At 37.9% G+C, this 26,446-nt stretch overlaps 1 protein-coding gene across 1 annotated transcript in view; it reads right to left on the reverse strand.

The window, feature by feature from the left end:
- The window catches only part of LOC103026609 (nuclear receptor coactivator 3), a 134,088-nt gene extending 109,576 nt beyond the window's left edge, over positions 1-24,512 (reverse strand). Inside the window, exon 1 of the mRNA XM_022676777.2 lies at positions 24,297-24,512. The gene's annotated coding sequence lies outside the window, so the exon portion shown is untranslated. The remainder of the gene's footprint in view (positions 1-24,296) is intronic.
- Positions 24,513-26,446: the final 1,934 nt, after the last annotated feature.

Genomic DNA, 26,446 nt, shown 5'->3' on the forward strand with positions numbered 1-26,446 from the left:
CCACCCCTATTTAATATAATTGCAAAGTTACTTTTATTTCAGTAATTCAGTTCAAAATGTGAAATTCATATATTATATAGATGTATTAAACACCAGAGAGATCTATTTTAAGCGTTTATTTATTTTATTGTTGATGATTATGAAGCTTACAGCCAATGAAAACCCAAAAATCAGTGTCTCAGAAAATTGGAATATTATGTAACTAAGACCAATTGGTACTTTTGTCAGTGTGGGCAGCGTGCCAAGTCCTGCTGGAAAATGAAACCCACATCTCTATAAAAGTTATAAGCAGAGGGAAGCATAAAGTGCTAAATCCTCTAAAGAAAAGACTTCTACTTTTAATAATTACAGAGTTCTCTGTGATTCTGTGGTTTGTTTTTTGTTATTATGATGTATGAAAGTGTGAACGTGCTGTAAGTGTGTAAGTGTGTGAATGCTGCTGCAGTAGAGAGTTTAATCTGTGTTAATTGCAAACTTTTGTTCAGTGGATTTTGTACCATTTCCAGTTATTGACCTAAAAAGACCTTATATGGCAAAAATAATGAGGAAAAAATAAGCTGTTCTAAAACTTTTGACTTTTTCGGTAGTGTAAATAATTGTTTGTTTTTTTTTGAAAAGCAAGAAAAAATACATTTAGGCTATATGATTAATTTAATGTTTAAAAAAAGTGGCAATATTCAGCTCTGGAAAAAATAAGAGACCACTTCAGTTTCTGAATCAGTTTTTCTGATTTTGCCATTTATAGGTTTATGTTTGAGTAAAATAAACATTGTTGTTTTATTCTATAAACTACAGACAACATTTCTCCCAAATTCTAAAATTAAAAATATTGTAATTTAGAGCATTTATTTGCAGAAAATAAAAACTGGCTGAAATAACAAAAAAAAAGATGCAGAGCTTTCAGACCACAAATAATGCAAAGAAAAAAATATTACCCTGGTTTTTAATCACAGTTCTCCTCCACCAGTCGTACACACTGCTTTTGGATAACTTTATGCTGCTTTCAAGCAGTTCAGTTTGGTTTGATGGTTTGTGATCATCCATCTTCCTCTTGATTATATTCCAGAGTTTTTTTTATTTGGTAAAATCAAATAAACTTATAATTTTTAAGTGCTCTTTTATTTTTTGTCTTTGATATTTACTATTTACAATTACGATGCATCACTAAATTTAATGCTACTCTCTGAATATTCCTAATAATTTATATTTCGGATTTTTATATTTCATTTCAGTTCTTTAATAGGGTATAAAAGCCTTATCATGCTATTTTACTGTCATCATATCAGTGGAATAACATGTTCATACAAATGATAAATGACAATAAAGTCATTTATCGCAAATATTTGTAGAACAATGATGTCGAGACAGGTGTACGTATTTCTTTCTGTCTGGCTATTTCTCTGCTTTCGCACCTGTCTCTGATGCTCTCGCTCCCGCCCTCCCTCCATCACCACCACACCGTCCACCCCCCCCCCCCCCCCAACCCAACCCCTCCACCACCCGACTGTCTCCCGTCCTGGCGCTGAGCATCGCCGCGCTCCTGGAATGAACGACCTTGAGCCAGCATGCGGGAGTGTGTTGCCATGGCAACGGCGCTTCACACAACCGCTAACAGCTGGATGCAACACTCTCCCAGAATTTTAGCTGGAGTTAAAAAAAAAAAAAACGAGAGACAGATAAAGAAAGAGAGAAAGAAAGAGAGAGAGAGAGAGAGAGAGAGAGACATCCGTTCACTGAATCACTTTGCTCATTTCATGTCTTACATTCATAAAACCAGGGCTTTTCCTAAACTCCTAAAATTTAACGTACTACACAGAGAATAAAATACTGTATTTTTCAGACTTTAAGGTGCACTTAAAAATAATTTAATTTTCCCAAAAATCGAGATTGTGCCTTATAATCTGCTGCATTTTATATAGGAATTCTACCAGTCGGGTATTAAGGAGCAGTAAAATCACTCCACTAAACTACAGCACTATAGCTAGGTGCAGCAGCATTATCACTATCTGTTTAATTTATATATATATATATTTAATATATATGTATATATTTGTAAGCAGAAACAGTTGGAGGGAGTGAGATGCAGAAGCGGGTAAAACAAAGGGAGAAAAAACAAACAAACAAACAAACAAACAAAGAGAAATAAAAAAATTAGGAAAGAACAAGACACACATATATATAAATATATACCAAAATTTAGTTAAATAAAAAACAGAATCATGAACTTATGTGCGATTTTCAACTAATGATTTTGCTACGGTTTATCTTGTGTTGGATTATTATATGATTTACTGTAATGTTTGAATTAGATGTGTCCAAATTGGGTCTAAATCTGTGTTTCTGATTGGTTCTGAGTGAGTGTCTAGAGAGAGATAGTCTGTTAGTAGATTTTTCCAGTGATTGATGTTAATGTTATTTTTTGATTTCCAGTTTATGCGGATGACTTTCTTGGCGGTGACTATCGACTTTAAGATTATTAAGATTATCAGACTGTAGTCTGCTTGTTTGCATTGTTAAAACAAGCTACGTGGTATGAACCGCTAACTGATAGCGCCCTGGGTTACCGGAACACTCAGGGTTCCTCAGTGTAGCTCTATTGGGTGGCATTTACGTCCCGCTAGCGCTGCGGTTAGCATCTAATGCTAATGCTGCTGCACCTAGCCTTATAGTGCTGCAGAAACTTCACAGAAAACTCACCCTTAGACAAAATATTGTAAACCTAATCTTACTGTAAATAAACAGAAGCGCTTTACTCTCACAAATAAACATTTTTCAGGAGAGAAATCTGTGCAGCAATAGCATTAGCCGCTAACCACAGCGCTAGCTCTTTCACCATTGAGAGGTGAGTATATCAGACTGTAGTCTGCGTGTTTGCATTGTTAAAACAAGCTAAGTGGGACGAAATGCTAGCTGATAGCGCCCTGGATAACTGGAACACACAGGGTTCCTCAGTGTAGCTCTACTGGGTGGCATTTACGTCCTGCTAGCGATGGAGTTAGCGGCTAATGCTAATGCTGCTGCACCTAGCCTTATAGTGCTGGAGAAACTTCACTAATAAACTCACCCTTTGACAAAATCCTGGAAATATAATCTATCTAACTGTAAATAAATGGAAGCACTTTACTCTCACAAATAAACATTTTTCAGGAGAGAAATCTGTGTAGATTAACATCCAGCGCACGTTTAACTTTAAAATAAAATGTTTTTTTTTTAGAATTACAGTTTTGTTTACTTAGGCGCTTCTCCCAGCTTCCTCATTAGAAGTGAAACATGGCGACACTCTTGCTCACTTCAATGAAGGCATCCTTACTAGTGTCACTAGGCATCCTTACTTTAATTAGACGCTGCGGTTAGCGTCTAATGCTAATGCTGCTGCACCTAGCCTTATAGTGCTGGAGAAACTTCACTGAAAACTCACCCTTAGACAAAGTACTGGAAATCTAAGTTTGCTGTAAATAAACAGAAGTGCTTTACTCACCCAAATAAACAGTTTTTAGGAGAGAAATCTGTGTAGATTTTTTGTTTACTTAGGCCCTTCTCCCAGCTTCCCCATTAGAAGGGAAACATGGCGACACCCTTGCTCACTTCAAAGAAGCATCCTTACTAGTGTCCTTAATGCATCTTTAATCCGATGCACCTTATACAGTAAGCTTTATCATTTATGTAATGGTGAAAAAAGTGTCCAAATTAATGAAGTCCTGCAAAAGGTATGTGTTGTGTTGTTTCGGCCCTGGTTATAAATGCCACCTGCAGCACTTTCCACATACGCCCGAAGATACCAGCAGCTGTGAACGCCGCCCATCATCAGTAAAAACAGCTCACTAACTGCTGAAGCTGTTGTCACGTTTTCCATGAGAAGCCACCAGTAAATTTAATACAAAGTCCATCTGGAAGCCATTCCAGGAGCGGCCGACTCCAAACGCCTACAGTGACCAAACACTTCTGTGTGAGAACGTCATCAGCCGACCACATAAACACACGTCCAAACAAACCCAGACTGGGAATAGAACTGAACTGGGTTTCAGGGGAAGTATAGAGAGCATGCAGGTCTCTGATAATGAAGATACAGATAAAAACAGTTTTAATGTCCATTTATCAGATTCACTGATCATACAAGATTGACAATTGTGTAGTTCTAAATTATTAGTGTGATTGCAATAGGCAATTACTGTACTGTTCTTCTTAAGTCTTTACCTTCTATTTTATTATTAATCCTACAGATTTTTGCAATCCTGCAATTTTCGAGATATCAATTCTGTTCCAACTTTAAAATAAGCGTCGTGATCAGGAATGGTGAACTTGTATACAGCGTTTTGATCGGATGTACAGTAGGGGTGGGCGATATGGCCCTAAAATAATATCACAATATTTCATGGTATTTTTGCGATAACAATACTGATTTTTTTTTAAAGATTACACTACTGCCCAATACTAGTAATGCACTCCATATATATATCCATATATCCAGTTCTGCAGTAAAATTAATGATACTGGACAGATTTAATCTGCCTCTACTAGATATTTAACGGGAAATGAGAACAGTGTGAATTTTTCTTTTGCTAAAAACAGATGTGATGTGATAATTAGGGATGAGTGACACGGCACGATATTTCAGGGTTTAATATGGTTCACGATATTCAAAAACGTTGGCGATATTATTGCGTACAATATGATATGGCACACCCCTAATGTACAGATTTTGTCAAAACTTCGTTAATGTCCGATTTTTTACCTGTTAAGAATGAAAGGCGGGGGGAGGGGGGGGTGGGGGTATTTGCACACCCATGTACGTAACAATTTTGAGCCATATGCCCAGAGCAACATTGCAACACCTCAGTAACCACCTAGCAACACCTTAGCAAACACTTAGAAACAATGTAACAACTAACACATACATAACATGAATACTGTAATAATAGAGACTATAAAGAATTACATAAGCAATCATGTAGTAACTTAAAAGTGTTAAACAAACCAAAATACAAAATACTGTGTGAAGAAGCATTTAGATGCTCTTATCTGGGGAGCTGTTTTTAACTTGTGGTTTCTGAGGCTGGTAACTCTGATAAACTTATCCTGTACAACAGAGGAAACTCTTGATCTTTCTTTCCTAGGCTGGTCCTGATGAGTGCCAGTTCCATCATAATATGTGTTTTGATTGCTTTTGCAGTGAGCTTTACTTAGTTGAGTAGTTGTTGTTTCTCATAATCTGGATTATATAAAACGTTACTCAAATATTCACTATTCACTGTATACCTGTAACTCTACCTCTTCACTACTTTACTTTAACTGATGCTCTCAAACACTTTATTAAGAGACAAGAAATTCAAGTAATTAACTCTTGGTGAGTTCAGCAGCACAGCTGTTAACTGAAGGCCTGAATTCCAGGTGACTCTACCTCATAAAGCTGACTGAGAAAATCCAGCAGAGATGTGCAAAACTGAACTAGTCTAATCTAAAAAATAGGAACTAAATAATTCCATATGTTTTTCTTCACAGTTTTTTGGATCACTTTAGTATTAATCTACAATGCAGAACATTTTCAAATAATTCAGACATATAGTGTTTTTCTTTAAAAACCCTGAGAAAGGAGCAGCAGTCTGATGGGCGATGGCTGACTGCTACTTACACCTAAGCAGACTCTGATGGATGGGGGTGTAATTGAGGGTGGGTGAACAGTGAACACCCTAATCGGCCACCCTTCAAAAAATCTAAACAGAAGCCCACTCTGAATGGGTGGTCCTGTGTGGGATTTTCCCATGTTAGAGGAACGACAGACGTGATGAGAGAATAAAAACACGTAGAGATCCGACTGACTGCACTTATACTGTAAATGTACCCTCAGATAACGCCAACATCAGGGTGCCCTCAGCATTTAAACTGACCTGGCATGATTAATATGACTGGGCCAGAGCCAGGTGAGGTACAGCATACCTGCCTCCCACTTAAATTCACCTTAAAATCAGTGTTTTCATTATTTTTTTTAAATGTTCTGTATTGTAGATTAAGACTAAAGTAATAAAAAAAAAAACTGTGAAAAAAACATATGAGATTATTTTGCAGCTTTTGTTTAGATTTGACAGTTTTGAACATCTCTGCTGGATTTTCTCAGTCAGCTTTATGAGGTAGAGTCACCTGGAATTCAGGCTTTCAGTTAACAGCTGTGCTGCTGAACTCATCAAGAGTTAATAACTTGAATTTCTTGTCTCTTAATAAAGTGTTTGAGAGCATCAGTCAAAGTAAAGTAGTGAAGAGGTACAGTTACAGGTATACAGTGAATAGTGAATATGTGATTAATGTTCTATTACTTATTATGGGAAGCGACTAAATAAATAATTATAGAAGATGCTAATTGCTTGAAAAATTAACTATACCCTATAAAATAGAAATAAATATAAATATGCTGTAACCTCAGATAAGTATCTCACCTACTACAATGGTCAAAGAATATATACAAGAATATATCAATACAAAAACTATACACAGTATGAAAGTACCCTAACCGTAGACAGAAGTTAGTGCAGTAACGTAGAACAATTTAGTATAAGTGTAAGTATAAGGGATAGCAGTTATCAGCAGATACAACAAATACTGAATACAAACCTGTACATATTTATATACACCATTATGATGATGGAACTGGCACTCATCAGGGCCGCTCCAGAAAAGGAAGAGCAAGAGTTTCCTCAGTACAGGATAAGTTCATCATAGTTATCAGCCTCAGAAACAGCAAGTTTACAGCTCCCCAGATAAGATCATTAAAATGCTTCACAGAGTATTTTGTATTTTGGTTTGTTTAACACTGTTTTTAAGTGACTACATGATTCATTATGTGTTCCTTCATAGTCTGGATCACTTTATATTTATTTAATATGTAGAAAACAAAATAGAAAAATAAAAACACTGAATTAGAAGGTGCGCTCAAACTTTTAACTGATACTGTAGCTACATCTTCTTTAGTAGATGTCTGGTTTCTGCATAGCAAATATTTATTTTGCTAATTTTGCTTTAGAAACAAAAAGGTGGTCACATTTTAATGTTTATTTTTTAGCAATGCTACATAGAAGGAAAGTATCAGACACCTAAGGCCCTATCATACACCATGCGCAAGACGTGTTGCTTTGCTCATTGTTATCTTTCACCCCATCAACAGTCTATTTTCACACCTTGTGCCTGCGTTGATAAATAGTGTCAAAGTTTAGGAATAAATCTACACTGATGGTTTGGCGTGGTGGTCTGGAAGTGAGGTGTGTTCAGGTAGATTTCTGCCGTGTTTCTATATATCTTGGTGGTGAAAAACACAGGAGCTCCACTGACTGATTAAAACCCTGACAACAGTTAATTATCAGAGTTCTTTGAATTCTTAAATGAGCTGCTGGTGTATCTTCACAGTGTCAACGAGCAGTTTAGTATCTTTCTCTGCTAAAACACACAAAGCGCCACACTGTTAAGATACGAACTCGCCAAAGTCAGAGCTCACCTGACTCTTAAAGGAAATGACGAGCACTGATTGGATTATTTCATGCTAAGCCCAAAATTAACCACACCCATGATTAATTAAGAAAATTAGTTCATGCCTTTTGCTCATTTCAAGCTCCGCAAGGCTTATTTTTTGTGCCCTCATGATGATATATCAGCATATTACAGTATGAGAGAATAAAGCTAGCCTCAGTAATGTCAGAGTCAGACATTCCTCCAGTTTATGGCACTAATGTGTTTTACACACATATACAGTACTATTTTTTTAAGTTTTACGCCCTTTTTTACACAATTATATATGAGTTAATACTGTAAAATCTCACAATCTCATTAAAACAGGTGCAGATTAACATAAATACAATAAAAATAAGGAAGAATTTCTCATTCTGTAGAAAGAAGTGGAGATCTTGTGAGCTAGTCTAAGGAATAAAGCTCATGTGTTCAATTCCATCAGCAGCTCACCTGATTTCCCATCATTAAACTATAAACTGATATGATGAACTATAAATAATACTATATTGCATGAGGAGAGATCAGGAGATGATGCAAAATCACCACTTTCTGTAATGAATGTTATTTGTCATATTTGTCATTATTGTCAAATTACTGTGCCTTTTGACCCTCAAATAAAAGATTTCAGACAGAGATTTGTAAACTTTTGAGCATTTATTATATTTATAAGATTTTTATTTTTTATCTTAATCCTTTTTTTTTTTTTTTACTTACATGCAATCGTATCATATGCAATAATAGCCAAACTTTTTGCATATCATTATCGTAAAAAATACCCTAAAATAGTGTGATATTATTTTAGGGCCATCAGGGTATACGTTTTTAATGTTCGTATCAAAAGAAAAATTCACACTGTTCTTATTTCTCATTAAATAATATCTACTAGAGACAGATTATATCAGATTATATATGTCCAGTATAATTTATTTTACTTTAATCCTGGATATATGGAGATATATGCAGTGCATTATAAGTATCATGACATGTTGAATCATTGACTTCTGTTACAATCTGTTGAAAATCTCAATTAGGGGCGTGTCATATAATTTCTCCCAATTTAAACAATTTAAACTGGTTAAACTAATTTAAACTACTTGTAAAATGTAAACAATTTTCTCACCCATTCAGCTCCTACTCAGCTGTATATCCCCCAATCACTAGTGATAAAACAATACAAGGCTAGTGAAGACTAACACATGCCTCCTCCGACACATGTGAAATCAGACTCCGCCTCTTTTTGAGCTGCTGCTGATGTAGCATTTCCGAGTAGCATCACAGCGCTAACGCTCGGAGGAAAGCGCAGCGACTCGGTTCTGATACATCAGCTCACAGACGCAGCCTTGTGCTGATCCACATCACCCTAGGAGTGATGAGGGGAAAGAAAGAGCGCCATCTACTGTACCCACCCAGAGAGAGCAAGGCCAATTGTGCTCTCTCAGGGCTCTGGCAGCTAACGGCAAGCTGTATGACCGGGATTCGAACCAGCAATCTCCCGATCATAGTGACAGCACTTCTTTTTCTTTGCATTATATACATCCATTACAGTAGTAGTATGTTCTTGATTTTTTTTTTATCACATGTTTGGTCATTTTGTTATTATTTTAGGGCCATATATCACCCAACCATAGTGGATAGTTTTAGCCAAAATTGTCATTTGACAGAAATATGGTTGAGCTAGAGTTGCAAAAATGTAGAACTGTTCATAATGATCTTTTTAGTTCTGTTTTAAATGTATATTTTAATTTTCTACAATTTTTTTAATTACCATTATATTTTTAAGCCTAAGCTTTACCTCTTTAAGTTCAGTATGGAGATAATATGAGAAGTATAAAGTGAATTTAATATTATTAATATTATTGAAGTGTCTTCAGTTCCCTTAAAAATGCCACAGTGTGATGGTTCTGATGTCACAAATATTAAAGGTTACTTTCTTAAAGGGGCGGTGTTAGATTCCCTTTAATATGACAGGGTGGACAGGGAAAACTTGGACACATTTTAAAAAGCATGATATTTCTATGAAAATGGTTAAGTTAATAATTAAAATGTCTAAAATCTTTAAAACGTTGGGAATCACAAATTTTTAATTAATAGTTCAACTTAACATTGCAACATTCAGCACTGTGGATATAACAAAACAAAGAAAACCCACATTAAAGAATTTACTGTAAAAAGTGTAAAAAAAAAAAAAAAAAAAAAGTTATGTAAAGTAATGATTAACGAAATTCCTATATGTGTAATAGTGCTCTGCGATATGATGATAAATATCGTGGGGGACGATAGAAAAGTGTCTATCGTGCTACTTACCCTCTAGCGTCTCTATCATTTCTACAGTAATTTCATTATTCATGCAAATATATATATATATATACATATATATATATATATATATATATATATATATATATATGTATATATATATTGTGGTAGGCCCCTGGGGTTAGGGGCGTGACCACTGTGACCCGGAAGGAGGAAGCTCACAGAAATACACAGACACGGGGAGTAAATGAACTCAAAATATACCTTTATTTTCTTTTAACGCCCTCCACCACACCCAGAAACAAACTTAAAAGAACATAGCTCGGCCCAATGGGGCTCTAGAGTCTATAAACCACTTCGGGGTCGTTTTAAAGGTCCGTGCGGCCTCAGCTCACTCCTCCCAAGTCCAAGTCTCTCCCGAGTGTGAGCTGAGGCAGAGTTTTTATGCCTGTCCCAGCTGGCGGCTTAATCAGTCCTGAATGCACACCGGCTGGGACAGACATGGCTGTGAGTTCCAGCGTGGGGCGGACCCACGGTTCCCCCGCCTCCTCATGCCACAATATATATATATATATATATATATATATATATATATATATATATATATATATATATATATATATATATATATGTGTGTATTGGTGTGGTCACTTTGCATAAACTTGGTTTATATATTAAGTGATAATAAAGTAATCTTCGCAAAAAATCATGTTTGCGACATGATGCGGCTTTACGTTATTTGACGGACACTTTAAAAAATGTTAATTGAGTTTGATAACTTAATTTAAATACCTGTAAAATTTTGAAAAAGCAACATATTGTGAAAGTTTAATGTCACTTTAAAAGTTGGAAAAAAAGGAAGCAATGATATTATTTTGTCATATTTTTCGAAGAATAACTAAAAACATACTCAAATGTGGTATATCATGATATATATCTTTATCCTAATATAAAAATTCCATATTGTGATATATGATTTTTCCCATATCGCCCAGCACTAATGTGTCTTGATGTTTTTATTGATTTCCTTATTGTTACACAGTGTTTGTATAAAATTTAAACACAAAAGACACGTCATGCTGATTCTGACCTGCTGAACTTTTTAATTCTAATTTTCACACATTCGCTCAGTACTCTATTCTACTATACTTGTTTATACTAAACGGCGCAGACAAAGGTCAGCTGAAGACGATCTGCGGTGAACAACAGTCTCTTACTCACAGAAACAAGATAGCGTTCAGTGAAACACAAGGCCAGAGCTTTTTAATTACCACACCAACAAAGGCTAATTCAGTCTCCAGTTCATTTGCATGTGTAAAGGAGAAAGTCAGTGTATTCCACTGCAGCTTAGACTGAACAGAGGTGTGTAAAGTCTGGCTGCAGCTGGAGATGTGAGATCATATTTTTATAGTCGTCACAATAAGAGTTTCTGTATTAAAACACATTTGTATGGGATGTGATTGCAGAACGGATGTCCAATTACAGTATTAACCTTTATTCTCATCTACAAACCTGTAAATCACTTTGTATTAATAAACAATGACTATAAAACACACAGAAGCTGTCTTTCTATTTATTTCAGTTCTATAGAAATTCAAAGTCAAATTGTACTACTATGAGAGTACTAGGGGTGGGCGATATGGCCCTAATATCACGATATTTCATGGTATTTTCGCGATAACAATACTCTTTGTGATATGACAAAACTCTTTTTAAAAATACAATACAATTTCAAAAATACACTATACACTGCAAGAAAATAAAAAAAAAAACAATTACTATTACATACAGTATAATACTGCACACCCCTAACTGAGATATTAAAAAATACAAGAATTTTACCAGATTTGTAACAGAAGTTAATGATCCAGAATGTACTGCATAGATCTCCATATATCCAGGATTAAAGTAAAATAAATGATACTGGACAGATATGTTCTGTCTCTAGTAGATATATAATGGTGAAATTAGATGGGTGATATGGCACGATATTTTAGGGTATAATATTGTTCACGATATTTTAAAATGTTCGCGATATTATCGTGTACGATACGATATGGCACACCCCTAGAGTACCATCATGTGCAACAGGGGTCGGCAATAGGAAACATCTGGCCTGTGAGGTTGTTTAAACTGTAATATAATGAAAGGTAATTAAAAATAAATAAATAAATAAAATGCTTCTCTGGTGAGCTTTTGTTTACAATCCTCCCCTGTCTCCCTCTCTCTCTGTTGCGCTCAGCATGACTTTAGTTTCTGCCCGCTCTCGTTTTCTCCCCCTGTTTTTGGGCTCCCGATCTCATTATAAGTGCTTTTTTTCCCGGCTGTGTCCCAATTCACTAGCGTGGGCAGTGGTAGTGTATTGGATTGCGACCCTGACAACACGGGTTCGATCCTGCGTGAGGAGCGGTGTGTTTATTTATTTATTTATTTATTTCCTTTTTTCTTGGGTTTACCTGCTTTGAGATCAACTGTTCTGCAATTGGGTTCAACAACCCTCTGGGCTGGAGAGCTACTAGTCTGTAGCACTCCATCCCATTACACATTTTCCTTCTTTTTTTTTTTTTTGTGGCCACGTAATGGCTTGGAAAATATCTGGCCCAAACTTAATTGCCGACCCAATAGAACAAGCTTGTGTCTCAGACTGCCTTCATTGAGTTTACAGTGCTGTCTAAAGGAGCAGAAGCGAAGCAAAGCATTTTTCCACTAGATTCTCAGTTTGTCTAGTTTGTCCAGTAAGTGTAATGTCTTACCAGTAAAAGATCTTGCAGATCATGTAGTTTATTACCAAACCCTTTACATTTCCAATAAATCACACAGTATTGTAAGGCGCATTATCAATGAACGTCTATTTTTTATTCTATTTTAATACTTAAGGTGTACCAGATTATAAGGCGCATGCTAAACGACACTTGTAAGGATGCTACATCGAAGTGAGCAAGGGTGTCGCCATGTTTCCCTTCTAATGAGGAAGCTGGGGGAAGCGCCTAAGTAAACAAAACTGTAATTCTTAAAACAAAAAAAAAAACTTTCAAAGTCAAACGAGTGCTGGATGTTAATCTACACAGACTTCTATTCTAAAAAAGGTTTATTTAGGTGAGTAAATCGCTTTCGTTCATTTACAGTAAGTTTAGATTTCCAATATTTCGTGTAGCAGTGAGTTTTTTAGTGAAGTTTCTCTAGCACTATAAGGCTGGGTGCAGCAGCATTAGCATTAGCATCAGCCGCTAACCGCAGCAATAGCAGGACGTAAATGCCATCCGAGGTGCTACAAGATAGCGATTTGTCCTACGTAGCTTGTTTTAATGAGGCAAACACACAAACTACGGCTCTGAACAGTGGAAGAGCTAGAGCCGCAGTTACGTAGCAGCTAATGCTAATGCTGCTGCACCCAGCCTTAGTGCTGGAGAAACTTCACTAAAAGAAAACTCACCCTTATAACTCTGTACTTCAGCGGAGTGGCTTTACTGCTCCTTAAAACCTGACTGGTAGAATTCATACATAAGGAGCACTGGATTATAAGGCACACTCTCGATCTTGCGGAAAATTAAAGGATTTTAAGCGCACCTATAGTCTGAAAAATACGGTAATTGTAGGATAAGAAAGTCAAAAGTTTACATACAGCAAAAAATCTATTTCTTGGTTTGAGAGAGGTTTCTGGCCTCTGCAGAGGAACATCAAGATTCATACTGTACTATACTATAATATACTATACTATACTATACTATACTTTACTACAGTACAATCACTCACAACATGTTTACACGCTCAAATCGTCTCTAATCACAATTGTCCTTGAAGGCAGGGATTCCACTGAATTCCTTGAATATTTCTTTCTCTTTTCCCTCCAACTCCTTTCTTTGAAGGCCAAGAAAAGGAGGAGGAGCCCCGAGAACAACAACAACAAAAAAAGAGCGAAAGAATGGATCCTCTCTTCCCTCCTGGTCCTGAGATATCAGAGTCACAGTGAAAGCCACAGAAAGATTCATTTATCTTTAATAAACGCTGATACGCTAAAAAGGAGGCCCTGCAAGCCTGTGAAAAGGAGCTGGCCAGCTTGGTGGGATCCCACCATGAGGCAGAACGGAGGGAGAGAAAAGAGATAGAGGGGGAAAAAAGAGCCTGAGAAAAGAGGGGGCACAGAGTGCACATACACACACACACACACTCTTAACGAGAAAGAGTTTGGGAAAAAGTGAGACAGGAAAAACTGTTCAAAAACAGTATACATTATTATATATTTTTCATTTTGCCTTGGGACAGAAGCATTATTATACTATAGTGCACTAAAGTGTTCTTGTAGCCACTTTATTATTAATCAGTATATTTAAAGAGAGCTAAAATAGAACAACCTTTTTTGTTCTTATTATACTTTAATTTTATACTTTAATACAAAATTTAAATTTTGCTAAGTGTACTTAACTGTACTAAAATGGAACTATTTTAAATATATACTTAAGTAACATTTAAACATAATACTATTTCATGTATGAAGCCCCATATTTTAAATATGCTCACAGTAAAGTATTACAACTGTATCACTATTATTATTATTATACACCATGTATATTAAGAATGTACTAAGAATTGAGGTTAAATATATGTGATTTATTTACATTAGAGTACAAATATGCTTCTTGTTTCTGTTTCGGCCTGTCACGATAATTCCAGAATTTGTTTATTGTGCAATATACAGACTTGTACACAGTAATTATGTCCCATTTAGGGGTGGGCGATATGGCTTTAAAATAATATCACAATATTTCAGGGTATTTTTGCGATAACGATATACTTGGCTATATAGGAAAACAGGAATAATTCGTTCATTTCAGGAATATAGTATAATAGTATAACAGTATAATCATAATGTGGCAAAATAAATAATATAGCATAAAAAATATAATGCAGCAAATAATATTGCAGAATATTTAGTGCATGCATATAAACTGCAAACTAAAACAATTATACAATAAATACACCTAAAGCTTCACAGTAAATAATAGACTACTTTTAAGACAGAACAGCCCTATTATCACGATATGGATTTTTAATATCATGATATTTCTGTGTCACGATATATTGTATACGATATAATATTGCTCACCCCTAGTCCCATTATGTTTTTCTTAGCACTTTAGAGAAGAGCACTTTACTGTGAATGCCCCAAATGTTGACTAGGATATTAAATGTTTAGGATATTTTTTAAAAAGTTTTATTGCGATTCGAATGTCTGAATATTCTTAAGAATTAAAAGTTTACATTACTCTATGAAAATGTAATATCATGATATTAAAGTGTCATGGCAGTTTACTGCATTTTTTTGGGACAATATATCATCCACACAAAAATAGATATGGTGACAGGTCTAGGCAACAGGTAAAGTAACAGGATTGTAAACAGGCCTGCAAAACTGCATTTGAGCATTTTTCACCCCAACTCTAAAGTTATGCACTATGCACTAGAATACAACAACAGATAAAAAAGCAGATCTCAATGTTTTTACCCCAATTAAATCACATATACAGTATACATCAAATAGCATTTTCAAATCTTAGTAAATGTACTACGATTAGAGATGCACCCTAAGGGTTTTTGTCTAAAGGTAGAGATATACTTGCTGTTAACTACGCGTTCGCGTACACATCATGGCTGCTTCGCGTATCCTGCGTCTGTTTGGAGCGTAGGTCATGCACGTCCTGCAAAAATTAATGCGAAGCATGCGCGAGGTGCAATACACACAAAACCGCTAGGGGCAGTGTAGCCGCTAACCAGCATGTTTGTACCGTTCAAATCAGAAAGCCCTTTGCCATGTTTACATTGTGTAAATCCCGAAGCCCTTTCTACGTTCTGCCCTCTAGTGGAAGCCTCCAGTTCCACGTGTTGCACATAGGCTAACATGTTGTCAGTCACATTCACAATGCAGCCGGTTGTCTACGCAAACGCATGGGCAAACAGTATGTTTGGGCAAGTATGTTTCTACCCTAAGGGTGAGTTTTTAGTAAAGTTTCTCCAGCACTAAGGCTGGGTGCAGCAGCATTAGCATTAGCCGCTAACCGCAGTGCTATCAGGATGTAAATGCTACCTGATAGTGCTAGTCTGAGGAACCCTGAGTGTTCCGGTAAACCAGGGCGCTAACAGCTAGCGATTCTTCTCATGTAGCTTGTTTTAACACGCTACAGACTACAGTCCGATATACTCGTCCCTGAACGGTGAAAGAGCTAGCGCTCTGGTTAGCGGCTAATGCTAATGCTAATGCTGCTGCATCCAGCCTTAGTGCTGGAGAAACTTCACTGAAAACTCACCCTAATAACACCTAACTGGTAGAATTCTTATATAAGGTGCACCGGATTATAAGGCGCACTGTCGACTTTTGGGAAAGAATTTTAAGTGCGCTTTGATAGTCTGAAAAATACTTTAATAATTTAAGACAACACTCCTCGTACTTCCTGCTGCCTGAGGATCGTTGTGGTTCCTCATGTTCCCAGCCCCCTCCACCTCCACCTCCACCCCCTCCTGATCCTGACCCAGTCACCACCTCCTCCCTGCCCCCCTTTCTTCTGGCAGATGCCATCCATCACTGTCTCCCGGCGTCTCATTCATCCCGGTGACCCCCGCGTGGTGAGCGGCGTGGCGGTGTCGGGAAACCCTGTTCCTCAGGATTTAGGAGCCCCTCAGCTGGGCGAGCGCGAGAGGCAGGAGCGCTGCTAATTAGGAGGAACTCTGGAAGAAAGATGGCTGTGTAATTCTCTCCTCTCCACGTCCGCTCTCGCGCTAACGTGACAAGCGGCCATTCCTCACGGCCGACACGCCCCTCGCCTCCCACAACAAACAAGCAGGTCAGCGGGGGAACCGAGCTGCTCGTCTTTAAAGCACCGGTATCTACAGCCGTTCTCAGGCACAAACACACACTCACTTTAACCCAGGATTAAGAGGCTGTTTCTCCACACTCTGCAGTAATCGAGTTGTGCTGTACTGTTTTAATATAGGTACATTACTGGAGTTACATACAGTTAATTACGTAATGACTGAGAGGGGAAAGCGTATATACAGCATATTATATATTTAGACTTACCTGGACTTTACTTTATTTTACTGACGTGCTGCTATGCTTGATTTTGCACACTATAAAATCATGACAACTCAAAGAACGATTGAGATTAGGGCTGAATGATAAGAATCACAGCAGTGCTGTATGGCACATTGTTGGGGCTGCTCAGTCACAGAAAGCTGCAGTACATCGTTCAACCTTTAGATGGAACTCCAGTGCTGGAGCACAGTTGCAGCTATTTGCTTATTAGCAGCCAATCAGGGCTACAGACTTGGCTCAGCACAATCAAGCCGAAGTTCAGTATTTTACTCTGTTTCTTGTAGAATGTGTAAGATTAACGCACCTTACGATGGAAAGAGAACAGATTTTATCTCCACTAACTGGATTTTACAGCTCTCTATTGTGCAGTGTTCAACCTATACAGTGAGTAGCAGAGCTAACAAACACCACTAACCACACAAACCAGCAAACACTGCAGACCACACTGAACAAATCCCGCTCAAAACTGAAACTAATGTACACAATCTCTTATATTTTCAGTCTTTGTTCAAAGATGGCCTTTAATTTTAGCTAATATCTCCCTGGCTTACCAGACCTCTCAGGGTTCCTCAGCCTAGTGCTGTTTAGGGTGGCATTTACTGTTAGCCAACAATGCTAATGCTGCTGCACCTAGCCTTAGTGGAAATCTGGAAATCTAAGCTTACTGTAAATACACATAAGCATCTTACTCACCCAAATAAACAGACTTTAGGAGTGAAATTTGTGTAGATTAACATTCAGCACTCGTTTGACTTTAAAAGAAAATGTTTTTTTTAAGAATTACAGTTTTGTTTACTTAGCTTAGCATTACTTAACTCAGTTAGCCCAACCACCACCACCCAGCGGCAAGACCTGTAAAATTAGAGGGAAAATATGGCGACACCCCTGTGTCTTACTAGTGTCACTATGTGTATGTGTAGTTTATCTTCCTCAGGAACACAGATGCTGTGAAGAAAATGATCATAGAAAATTGTAATTGTAGGAGTATTGTGTATTGTATCATGAGTTTCTCTTTTGCTGTGTCCGGGTAGTTTTTCCTCAGTTCTTGCTGGTCAGGAAGGGTAATATTAGCAGATACAGATAAACTAGTCAGTAGAGAAGAGGACACTGAAATGATGGAGGGTTCAGAGGACAGTGACCGGGTCATGTGTGGTGTGAATCTCTCTAAATCCTTGAGTCATTATAATCCCTCTCTTATCCAAACGTCCACAGTTCTTTACGACGCTAGAGATACAGCAGCAGCTCTGACATGCTTTATGTTTTACACTGAGCTCCTTTCATTAGCAGATAGAGACATTAGTGTGGTGCAGTCAGTGCTGAGGATAAAGCTGCGTCCAAAACGGCTCCCTGTTACAGAAACAGATAGAGGTCTTTATACAGCGTAACACTGGAGCATCAAATCTCCAGACCTTTTTCTAGCCACGTCACTTTACAGCAAACATTACACCTAATATTTAAACTAATATTTCAATAGACAAGAGACCATAACTGTGATTTCTGATAGAGTCGCTTGTCCGTTTGCATGGACAATTCCAGCCAGACGCCGCCGGTCACCATCACTACCACCCGCTGCACTCCTCTACTGTTCACTGTGGTTGGTATTATTAGCCTATTAGCCTATTAGCGCTTTTCCACCAGCGTGGAACCAGCACTGTTCTGGTTTTCAAACCTAATTTTGAACCGTCCGCCGGTTTTATCTCATTTTCTCCTTAATTTACAAGGCCAATAACCCAATCCACTTATTAGGACTCACTTACACCTATCACTAGCGATGCTCCAATACCAGGAGGGTGAAGGCTAGCACACGCCTCCTTCGATACATGTGAAGTCAGACTTCGCCTTTTTTTGAACTGCTGCTGATGCAGCACTGCTGAGTAGCACCACAGCGGCTCGGTTCTGATACATCAGCTCACAGACGCAGCCTTGTGCTGATCCACATCACCCTAGGAGTGATGAGGGGAAAGAACAACATCTACTGTACTGTACCCACCCAGAGAGAGAGCAAGGACAACTGGGCTCTAAGAGCTATTTGGCAGGTGATGGCAAGCTGCATGAACGGGATTTGAACCAGTGATCTCCTGATCATAGTGGCAGTGTCTTAGTCTGCTGGACCACCGTTTCTGCTTCACAAACATAATTTATTTCCACTAACAAAAGTAGGTTCTGGAACCAGGGACATTCATTCACAGCAGGAACCGAAGAATACCGGGTTCTTTAGCGAGAACCATATTCACTGCCACTGTGCAACACCCTCTGTTGATGACGTACGATGTGACGTTTTGACGGTTCCACTAAAACTGGTGGAAACATGAGTTGGTTCACTGAAAAGCATCAGGGTTCTTATAAGCTCGAATGGAATGGATTTCTTTTAGTGGAAAAGTGCTATATGAGGTATTCCCGGTAAACACCTGACACCAATTCTTGTGTAGCCATTGTTCAGCCTCGCTCACAAGATACCACCTCACATCTTATACAGGTGTGGGAACTCCCAAGCTCTCCCATGAGGTACCACTGCTGGTTCTTCTTTATCATTTTTGATTCTGACATTGTGGTGCATCTCTCTTCACGCAGTTTTCAAAATGCTTGTCTTGTACCTACCTTGCAACATTGTAGCAACCATCCAGCATGCACTCTGCAAAATCATTAATCACCTGGAATATCACAGCAACCACCCAGCTAACACTTCTAGGGTACCACAGAAACTGCTTAGCAACTACCAAGCAACACCATAGCAACCACCTGAAATACGATTACAACCACTGTGTAGCACTGTGGAAACCATTCAGCAGCCACTTAGCAACATCACATCAACCACCTGAGATACCATAGCAGCCATCTAGGATACCACAGAAAGTGCTTAGCAACCACCTAGCAACATCACAGGGCCACCTTAAATGCGATTGAAGTCACTGTGCAACACTGTAGCAAGCATCCAGCAGGCACTCATATGATCACAACCACTGTGCAACATTGTAGCAACCAGTAACCATGCAGCAGCTACTTAGCAACATCACATCAACCACCTGAGATACCATAGTGGCCATTTAGGATACCACAGAAACTGCATAGCAACCACACAGCAAAATCATAGCAACCACCTGAAATATGATCACACTCACCATGCAACACTGTAGCAAGCATCCAGCAGGCACTCATATGATCACATTGTAGCAACCAGCAACCATCCAGCAGGCACTGAGCAACATCACATCAACCACCTGAGACACCATAGTGGCCATCTAGGATACCACAGAAACTGCATAGCAACCACATAGCACAATCATAGCAACCGCCTCAAACACGATCACAGTCACCATGCAACACTGTAGCAAGCATCCAGCAGGCACTAAGCAACATCACAGCAATCACCTGAGATACCATAGTAGCCATCTGCTTAGCAACACCCTAGCAACACTTAACCAACCACTATGAAACATCATAGCAATATCCTACAATATGATCAAAGTTACCATGCAACAATGTAGCAGAGCACATATAGAATTGCAACAAGCTACCAACCACTAAGCAACACCATGGTAACCACTGTGAACAGCGTAGCAACCAGCTACCCTTTTTTAGCTATGAGAATCAGTGTATATTAGTTCCAGTATGAACTGTTCTTTACACAAAGCAAGCGAACCGCTATAAATCACTATCAGCACCATCATCCCGGCTCCTGTTGTTGTTCACGTCCTGCAGTTTAAAATAATCATAACGTATTAAATACGAGCTGCACCCATCGCTCGTCCCGGGTTAGAGCTGTATGGGACAGGGGACTTTATTAAAGCGAGGATGCAGAAAGTGCTTTATTACACTTCATTAATATCTGCCTGCAGCTTTATACAGAACGGCTGATAAATAAAGATAAAAAGTGACAGCAGCTCCACTGAGGAGGATTAGTCCTAGTCTGCAGCAGACGACTCATAAAAGCTCCTCACTGAGCTCAAGGTTTCATTCTTCATTAGTTTAGATTAGGGGTGGGACAATATATTGATATATTGATATTCGATTTATCATATCGTTTCAATCGGATTGATACGTGGCGTCAAATATCGATATTCTTTTTAAACATAGGCGCTCTGAACTCCCAAAACTTACTGGGATAAGTGGGATCTAACCACAGAGTACAACACTGCTACCTAGTGGGCTGGGTTTAAACATTAAAGGTTGTGAATTACAACTTCAGTGTAAGTAACTATAGGTTTACATAGGATCTCCGGTGGATTTGGCATTTTACAAAGACTCTAAGACTAGATCAATGGCTGAACTGCACTTAGCAGGGCATTATTACACATGTTGTAAAGCAACATATAACATTGCAAAGACTGTTATTAGTGTAAAAATGTCTTTATTTCAAAGCGTTTCTAACTGTTGTCCGCCTCGCTGCCTCCTGGTGTCGCAGTGCTGTTAGCCAATCAGAGAGGATATGTTTGATGTATGAATATTCATGAGCATGAGCAGAAATCCTATTGTTTTTCCTCGCTCCACTCCTCCACCGGACTAAAGCAGCGTTATACCCAATCACCGAAGCACTTTTTTTCACCAAAACCAGCTCACATGACATTTATTCATACTAGAGACACAATTAGACATTTAAAAATTAATAAAAAAACGATGGAATAAGACCTTTAAATAACACTAAATAAACCACTTCTGACACCAATCTTTACATCTAAACTAATCATTAGAAATTGGTACTGTGTTTTTAAACTGAAACAGAACTTTATACAGAACAAAATATTGCGATACTTATCGATATCAACATGTTCTTACACCCCGAGTAAACTGAGAGCACAGCTGCTTAGTAAGTATCTGCTGTTTGTTCAACTCCTCACTGAGAACAGTCTCCACTGCTCTTCAATCCAGCATCGTTTGCTAACATGCAAATATCAGTCTGTGAATTCTCCTCTCTCCATCCGGCTCGTTTCCTGTCAGACCCGTCAATCAACAGCTCTGCTGTTTGTTCTTCTCCATGTAAATCAGCAGAACCAGAACCAGAACCAACGTACACTTCAATCACTCCACACGGAACCAACAAACCTTCAGTTTCTATAATGGGGAATATTATGCGAAAGTCAATTTTTGCGTAGTTTAGTTTTTCTACTCTTCAACCTGCATAGAACCTCCCAGAGCTCCACCCACAAAATTAAAGAAAGTTTGCTAGTTGAGAACCTCACAGACAGTACACAGCAGGATTAGCAAGCAGACTTCTTCTGAGGGAGGAATCTAGATCTACTGTCAGCAGGCAACTCAGCAAATTAGGGAGATTTTACAACTTTCAAATAATGATTTCTGTGCTTTTATCGCAATAAAGAATGAATTAGCTTGTTTGTGTTTTGCTGTATAGCACAAGCTAACACTAACATGTGGTAAACACTCAGTTAAAACATGGGGCGTGGCAAGCTCACAGCTTATTTGCATAAAAGCCTTTAAACGGCTCATTCTAAAAAGGGTGAGATCTGTTTATGTGAGGGTGATTTTTTTGTAAAAACCTTCACAAACATGTTTTGTATGGAACACAGACCTTTTCCAACTTGTGTAAAATTAGTGTAATATGTCTTCTTTAAAGAAATTGAGTAATTCATATTTTATTTAAATTAATTTAATAATCAATGAACATAATTAGCTACTATTTGAGTAATGACAGTGCTATAACCTAATTATGTAAAAAATCAATTAACATAATTAGCTAGTATTTGAGTTATGACAGTATTACAACAAAATTATTTCAATAATCAATTAACATAATTAGCATTAGCTAGAATTTGAGTTATAAAAGTGTTACAACTCAATTATATCAATAATCAATTAACATAATTAGCAAGTATTTGAGTTATGACAGTGTTACAATTTAATTATTTCAATAATCAATTACCATAATTAGCTAATGGTGGAGTTATGACAGTGTTAAACATTCATTATTTCAATAATCAATTAACATAATTAGCTAGTATTTAAGTTATGAAAGTATTACAACTCAATTAATTTAATAATCAATGAATATTATTACCATAATTAGCTAGTATTTGAGTTATGACAGTGTTACAACTCAATTATTTCAAATCAATAATCAATTAGCATAATTGCTAGTATTTAAGTTATGGCAGTGTTACAACTCAATTATTTCAATAACCAATTAATATATTAAATTATGATTTATATATTATTATTTACACTATAACTGCTATACTGTGCTAACAGCAGTCTGATCTAGCAGTCAGTCTACAGCAGCTTAAGGCATGTGTGTACAGGAAAGCAGACAGGGCGAGTGTGTGTGTGTGTGTGTGTGTGTGTGTTTACAGCACAGATCACCCAATTAAAGCAGCGTGTGTGACGGCGGCGTTTTGTTCAGATCAGAAGTGAAACCTGAGCGAGGGTCTCGGGGAGTTTCAGTCTGAGAGCTGCTTCACCTGCAGCTTCTGTTCTATAATATAACTCTACTCAACTCAATACAGCAACTCAACTCTACAGTTGAGTGATGGTTTGGAGAGGCATGTCATCTGCTGGTGTTGATCCACTGTGTTTTATTATCAAGTCTAAAGTCAGTGCAGTTTTGTTTTCCCACAGAATCTTACAGCACTTCATGCTTCCCTCTGCTACTGACAACTTTTATGGAGATGTGGATTTCATTTTCCAGCAGGACTTGACACACTGCCCACACTGACAAAAGTATCAATTGGTCTTATATAATATTCACATTTTCTCAGATACTGATTTTGGGTTTCTAATAAACGATTAAAATAGATCACTCTGTGTGAGATACATCTGTATAATATGAGTTTCACATTGTGAGCTGAATTACTGAAAAAAGTAACTTTTAAATGATAAGATCATTTTTTTTGTTTTTGCGATGCACTAGTATATATACCAGTATACTGTGATATATATATATTAAATAGTAATTCCTATATTTTGACAGCCCTGATTAAAAGATTACCAAACTCTGAATTCTGCAGCAAATTTGGGTGGAATTTCCCTTTAAATATATCCAATTGGATCTTATAGTTATTAAAGGAGATCCAGCAGATCCAGCAGCAGTGAGTGACGGTGCAGGTGTGTAAGTAAGTGTTTGCTGGTGGCTTGCTGAGAGGGTGTCAGACACAGGCTGGCATAAATAAATGCCACCTTCCTTCTGAGAATGCATCAGTGCATGCATGATTTGATGCATGCATGCCAGACAGTCAGAGCAATGCATGCAGGTGAGGGATGCACTTTGTGTGCATGCATGCAACTCTTTGTGCATGCATGCAACACAGACACACACACACACACACTCTGTGCATGCATGCAACACACACACACACACGCACGCTCACGCACATATACACACGCTCGCACGCTCGCGCGCACTGTTCAACTCCGCCGTATCGTGAATCGCGAACCGCTGCTCTAACCCACCACAACAAAACAGCAAAACCCCGCGAGCGCAAAACACAGCGCAGAAATAAAGAAGTGCACTCACCTGCAGCCCCCAGTCTGTACAGTCCTCTATCGCTCTATCACTCTCTCTCTCTCCCTCTATCACTCTCTCTCTCTACACTCCTCTCTCCGCCATCTTCCAGCCCTGTTTGTTTAAATGAGAAACACTCCCCGAGAGCACGCAGCCAGCTTGTACACCGCTCGCGCGCGCGGCGCACTCTGGGTAATGTAGTCCACGCCCCTATACTCCTGCACGCGGGCTGTGGCGCGGAGGACTACATTTACATGCACACGCGTCACGCCCAGCGCGAGCGAGCGAGAGAGAGAGAGAGAGAGAGAGAGCGAGCGAGCGCGCGCCCTGTGTGCAGACGGCCGGCTGGCGGAGACATGCACCCGGTTTATTTATAGTGCAGCCGAGCTGATGGGCAGCGCGAGCCCCAGCGCGCGCTCACTATCAACACACTGCGCACGCAGACACAGAGCGCAGAGCGCGCGCTAACTAGCGTTAACTAACTAACTTATTAAATAACTAATTAACTAATTAACTAACTTACTACACACCTGTTCAGTGTACAGCTCATACACTGGAGGATCTGCGCTGAGAACAGAGGAATAATATATTATAAATATATAAATTCATCTGAATTATGGAAAAATTCTATAATCTATATTTATTGTAGCTATAAAATAAAAAATGATAAATCTAGTAAATTAGTAAATATTACCAATTTTTCCATGTAGACTGACGTGTTCAAAAGCACAGACAAGTTATATGATGATGATCAATTATTATTACTATTATAATATAAACAGGTATCAATAAACACACAGTTCTGGAAAAAAATAAGAGAGCACTTTAGTTTCTGAATCAGTTTCTCTGATTTTGCTATTTATAGGTTTATGTTTGAGAAGAAAATAAACATTGTTGTTTTATTCTATAAACTACAGACAACATTTCTCCCAAATTCCAATAAAAAATGTGGTCAACGACTGTTGGATGCCCTACAGTCAGTGTAATGCTCCTCAGTTACATTTTCTGACTGTGCAAAAAAAAGTGTAAAACTTAATTATATCAATAATGTCATAAAGAAGAAATATTTTGCATTGTTGCCCCCTACAGTGAATTTCAGAGAAAGGTCAGTGTAATGTTTAGCAGCTTAATTTTCTAAATGTTAAACTAAATTTGAAAATATAAAACTGAGTGTAGAACTGAATTATTTATTTTTTCTCTTTGGAACAGTGAAGAAGAAGAATTGGGGTTTCATCCAATTGTCTAGTTTTTTTTATTTTAGTATTTCACAAACAGAATTTTAAGGAAAGAAAAATTAGTTCTAAAATGAGTTTCTATCTTGTAACTTAAATATAATTTTACTTTTGTTACAAGATGCAAAAACAGAGAAATAAAAAAAGGATACATTTTTTAATTTTTCACAAAATTCCAATTGTGATGGAGAAGAGCTGAAAATTAAAAACGGGAAAATTTATGAAAAGTCTTTATTTATTATGCACTACACTAAATATGAAATAATGAAACTTATGAAATAATGAGTTTCTACATTACATCTTGTTTCTCATAATCTGGATTAGAACATTAGTCAAATATTCACTATTCACTGTATACCTGTAACTCTACCTCTTCACTACTTTACTTTAACTGATGCTCTCAAACACTTTATTAAGAGACAAGAAATTCAAGTAATTAACTCTTGATGAGTTCAGCACAGCTGTTAACTGAAAGCCTGAATTCCAGGTTACTCTACCTTATAAAACTGACTGAGAAAATCAAAGCCAAGATAATCAAATAATCAAAAACACTGAATTTAAGACCATTTATGTGTGTCCAAACTTTTGTCTGGTATTTTTTGATGCGAGAGGAGAAACTTTAGCATGGAATCGTCTTCAATCCATCAGACTGAAGTTTTTTCAGCTTTCATAAGTGTTTCAATGCCCAGAGGCGTAAAGAGCAGCTCAAGCTTCCCAGCTAAACCGTTCAGACTGGAAAAAGAGAGTTGGTGCTTTCAAGCTCAGAAATAATCAATGCAGTGGAGATGAGCGGAGTGGAGATTGGAGGTTTTTTCCCTCAGCTGACCTGCAGAACTGGATGAATCAGGGTCAGGAATATTTTATGACTTTTAAGTGGAGTTGGTCCATCAATGTGGGACTTACATTAATACAAATGTACAAAATTATCAC

This window comes from Astyanax mexicanus, chromosome 13 (genome assembly GCF_023375975.1).
Source record: "Astyanax mexicanus isolate ESR-SI-001 chromosome 13, AstMex3_surface, whole genome shotgun sequence".
Taxonomy (NCBI): domain Eukaryota; kingdom Metazoa; phylum Chordata; class Actinopteri; order Characiformes; family Acestrorhamphidae; genus Astyanax; species Astyanax mexicanus.